The sequence below is a fragment of the Dioscorea cayenensis genome, chromosome 2 (assembly GCF_009730915.1).
Source record: "Dioscorea cayenensis subsp. rotundata cultivar TDr96_F1 chromosome 2, TDr96_F1_v2_PseudoChromosome.rev07_lg8_w22 25.fasta, whole genome shotgun sequence".
NCBI classification, from domain to species: domain Eukaryota; kingdom Viridiplantae; phylum Streptophyta; class Magnoliopsida; order Dioscoreales; family Dioscoreaceae; genus Dioscorea; species Dioscorea cayenensis.
In genome coordinates, this window is record NC_052472.1 from 14,104,029 (window position 1) to 14,109,044 (window position 5,016).

General features: G+C 41.7%; 1 non-coding gene across 1 annotated transcript; it reads right to left on the reverse strand.

Annotated features, from left to right (window-relative positions):
* Positions 1-355: 355 nt before the first annotated feature.
* Positions 356-462, reverse strand: LOC120281113. The gene has a single exon (XR_005542495.1). It is a non-coding gene; the product is annotated as a small nucleolar RNA R71 (small nucleolar RNA).
* Between the last annotated feature and the right edge of the window lie 4,554 nt (positions 463-5,016).

Below are 5,016 nucleotides of genomic sequence, written 5' to 3' on the forward strand. Positions count from 1 at the left end.
TAATTATGCCAGATTGTCAGTATTGGGGACACAATCTAGCATTATGTGGCTCCCGATTACATCTCTGAACTTTGAGCTAAAGCCAACATTCATCATAATGATAGAGTAGTCGGTGTAGTTCAATGGTTTGGCTAATGAGGATCCAAACAATAATATTAAAAATTTCTTGGAAGTTTGTGACATGCTGAAGATTAACGGTGTTACAAATGATGTTATAAGATTGAGGACTTGCCCATTCTCTCTAAAAGGAAGAGCAAAGCAGTGGCTACATTCTTCACCATGAGCATCCATCACGACATGGAATGAAATGGTCGAAGCTTTCCTTACAAGGTACTTCCCTCTGGGGAAATCAGCGAAGCTTCGTAATAAAATATCATCGTTTGTTCAAATGAAGCTTGAATCCTTGTTTGAGACATGGGAGTGATTCAAGGTCTTCTTGCTGAAGTATCCACAGCATGGTTTTCCCGAATGGATGATCATTCAGACTTTTTACAACGGGTTGAATCCAAGTACAAGACAACTTCTAAATCCCGCCGTAGGAGGTACAATAGGGAATAAGACCCATGAAGAAGCCCGGAAGTTGGTAGAGGAAATGGCTATAAACAGCTAATAATGGAATTCAAGGGAAAAGAAAAAAGTGGCCGGACTACATGAAATTGATATGGTTCCATCCTTAGTAGCCCAAGTAGAGGCATTGAGCAAGAAATTGGATAAATTGACTTCACCGAGGGTGGCCGCGATCACATATGACGTTTGATTGTCCTATTTCAATTGCTACTTAAGCCTCGACTAAACAAGTAGATTTTGTTGGCAATTCCGGAAGGGTACAAGGTAATCCTTATAGCAACACCTACAACCAAGAGTGGAGGAACCATCCCAATTTCTCATGGAGTAACCAAGGATAGCAAAAGGTCATAGCACCACCGAGTTTTTAACAACAAGCCCCAAACATGGAGAATAGAGTTTCAGGCTTAGAAACCCGGATGACCGACTAAGAGAAAGCCTTGACTAGATTTGTGTAATCATCGGATACAAGGTTCCAAACGGTCGAGGCTACACTTCGCAACCACACCACTTTATTGCACAATCTAGAAAATCAAGTGGGGTAAATTATGAAGTCGATATCAGAGAGACCACATGGAAGCTTGCCAAGTAATACCGAGACTAATCCGAGTGAACATGTGAAGACGATCACTTTGGAAGTGGTCGTGAGGTTGAGGGTAAGTTTCCAAGTGAGAAGAACAATGTTGAAGCACCCGAGGTTGTGGAGGTTGAGGAGAGAGCTAGCAAAGAGAATGAGGTGGCACCCCCAATTTATAAGCAGAGAATCCCGTATCCTTCAAGATTTAAGAAAGACCGAAATGATGAGCAATACAAAAAGTTCTTGGGTTTATTCAAGCAATTGCACATCAACAATCCTTTTGTGGAGGCATTGTCTCAAATGCCTCATTATGCCAAGTTCATGAAAGATCTTTTGGCAAGAGGAAGTTGGAGGAGAGTGCATCAGTAATCTTAGATACCTCTTGTTTGGTGGTGTTACAAAAGAACATGCCGAACAAGAAGAAAAGATCTCGGAAGGTTTGTGATTACGTGCAACATTGGTAATTTGGATGAAGAGATGGCATTGGCGGATTCGGGGGCTAGTATCAACGTCATGCCATACTCGTTCTTTCAGAAGTTAGGCTTGGGATAGCCTAGGCCCACTCGGATGACATTGTAATTGGCAGACCAAACAGTGAGACATCCAAGGGGTATCATTGAAGACATACTTGTCAATGTGGATAAGTACATATTTCCTGTAGACTTTGTAGTGTTGGATGTCAATGAGGATGTAGATGTTCCTTTAATACTTAGGAGGCCATTCTTGGCACTTCCAAGGCACTTATCGACATGGACGGCGAGGGAGTTGACACTGAGGGTTGGAGATGACAAGCTCACATACCGCCTCGCTGAAGCCATGCAACATTCTCTTGACTTTGATGATACTCTTTATTATTTTTGACAATACCAATGAACTAATCAATGAATAAGTGCAGGAAATACTGAATCTGGACCCGTACACGGGGTTGTTAGACCAAGAAATAGAGAACAAAGAGGTGATAATGCGGGGATATAGGGATGGATGAATAGTGCATTGATATGGGGATCTATCGCCTTGTGTGAGTTAGAGATTGCAACCTCATACCCTAAGTGCATATGGAACTTGACACACCCCTTACGAGTGTGTACCGAAAGTGCACGGGTCATCGTAGTAATAAAATACCTTGGTGAGTTGGTAGTCGAATCCACAAGGAATAGTTGCTCGGAAATATAGGTATTGCTTCTTAACTATAGTAAACCACCAAGTTATGATGTTGATTCAAAATATCAATGCAAATAAAAGTAAAAGAAAAGAGAACAAGCAAAAGGAATAAAAAGAGACAATTGATAGTAAAATGGGATACCAGGACAATGCTTATCCTAGATCTATTATTTAAAGTGCAAGACTAGTATTTGATAAGTTCTTGTGTGATATGAATGCGAAGCATTCTTTCCTTATGTTGAGCATTACTTTTCTCGGGTTTTTACATTAATATGTGTGTTCTTATGTTACTTTTTTTATGCAGGTAGGGTTGTGAAACAAATTATGAAGGAAAGAAGCCAATGTGGATCACAATGCACCGATTTTGGAGGAAATCTTGCTAAGGTTTAAACGCGAAGATATAAGTCTGGTGTGAGATGCTAGAGTGTGTGCCAACCTCCTCGTATTTGAGTTTGCACAATCATTTGGAGGGGCACAAGGGCAGTCACACTCAAGCATTCCGACTTATGCATATAGAACAAGATCTCCATCAACTTATCCGTCATTGAAGAAGCAAAGCGATCCACGGCATAAACGCGTGCCCGTTTATGTTACCTCGATGAAAAGTGGATTCGGGAGTATTTTTGTTATAGTACTGTAGCAGGTAATGCAACAAATCACTGTGGCAATACTATAGCAGTTACTGTTCACAGCCAGCCGAAAAAGACAGTTTCAGAGAATCCACACGGGCATGTGGAAATTACCGACACCCGTGTGGAAATTCCCCACGGGCACGTGAATCATCCACGCCCGTGTAGTCGCCCGATTCAAGCCCTATTTAAAGCCGAATCAGCCCCGATTTTGGTATTCTTTTCTCCATCTTTTCCCCAACTTGAGAGAGGGCTTCGGCTAGGGCTTTGAGGGGTATTGGCCAAGGTTTTGGAGAGGTTCTACTGCTCTGAAATCGTCATTCCTGAGGAAGAAGGTTGGTAGGGGAGCTTCCGTCGAGGCGTATCCTATACCGGACGAGGGAATCCTTCGACGACAAGTAGAGGACTCTTCGCAAGACCATCGACATGACCATCGAGGGGGTTTCTTTATGGATTCATTGCTTTTACATTCGATTTCTTTGATTGTACTTAGCTCCATGGAGAGCTAAACCCCTAGTGGGTACTTCGTTGATTGTGAACCCTAGAATGTATTCGTTTCTTTGAACTTCTTTATTATGCTTTCAATAAATTGATGTTTATTGTGAGTTCCAACCTTGAATGCTTGATTGTATGAACGTTTCCCATGGAGTGACACTAGGGTTGAGAGTTCTTGTTGGTAACCTTGTGAGTGAGTGACACACCATGAGCGTTAGACAAAGCTAGGTTGGAGAGGGTTGAGAGGGTGAGTCGAGAGGTATAGGAGCGTCCCCTTTCCCTTCCGATGTGATAGATTCTACCTCCGTTCCTTGAGTTCTTTATGACCATAATAGAGTGAATGGTCTAAGGGATGAACCTCCGCTACGGCCTAGTTGCGCGTGCAATGGAGTGAAGCGTTGAGGGGATCTTAGTATCTACGGCTTAATTGTGGCTTGGAACCTTCCGCCTGGACCAAAGGGTTAGGTCTATAATTAGGAAATGATTTATCACTTGGAATCCCTAGAGCTCATTGCAACTTTATTCGAGTGCGAGGTTGACAAGTTATTTAATCTCTCCTCCGGGACATGAATAGAGTTAGGCATAGCTGACCTTAGATTTGGGACTATGTATGTAAGGATTTTCACGACTCACCATTGCATTGATTAGGAAGCATAATAGAGAGTTCTTGCACTTGAAGCGATTTTCCTAGGTGAAGCATCATCCGAGTACCCCATCTTTATCGATTGCCTTGCCTCCTCGTTACTTTTGCTCTCTTACTTGTTGCTTTTAATTGTTGAGAATTAAATCATTATCACACTTATCATTGTTGATACTCCACATAGCTAAGAATGGAATTAAGTGTCTTTACTCCCTACTCCCTGTGGATTCGATCCCACTCACCAGGGATTATTACTTCGACAAACCCGTGCACTTGAAGGATATACGCAAGAAGACCTTGTCAGTATTATACCTCCTAATTAAAGTTTAATGAGTCATGGAAATGTAAAGACACACTGCCCCAAACCTAATGTCAATCGTGACTAGCCTGTACACTATGCCCCTGTGGAAGGGATACTCTTGACGCCTCACATTATATAGGGTTGCTTGAAGTTCTAGGGATTCCAAGTAACAAATCCTATTCCCTAATTATATATTTGACCCTTTGGTACAAGAGAAAGACCCCTAGTCACAATTAAGCACTAGCATTAAGGATTACTTCAACACTTCACTCTATTTCTCATACAACTAAGCCCTGGTGGAGTTCATCTCTTAGCACTTCACTCTATCATGACTGCAAAGAACTCTTGGAATGTGGAGATAGGATAAATCACATCAGAAGGAAAAGGGGACATTCTGCTACCTCTCGACTCACCCTTTTCGACCCTCTTCAACCTTGCTTTGTCTAATCCTAATGAAATATCACTCATTCACAAGGATTCCCAAGATGGACTCTCAACTCTAGTGTCACTCTAAGGGAAAATTAAATCAACAAGTATTCAAAGTTCAAACTCAATTAAAACATCAATTAAAGAAGTATAATATGAGTCAATGAAACAAGATCATCATATGGTTTATAAGTCTAAGCAACCACTAGGTGTTTAGCCCTAC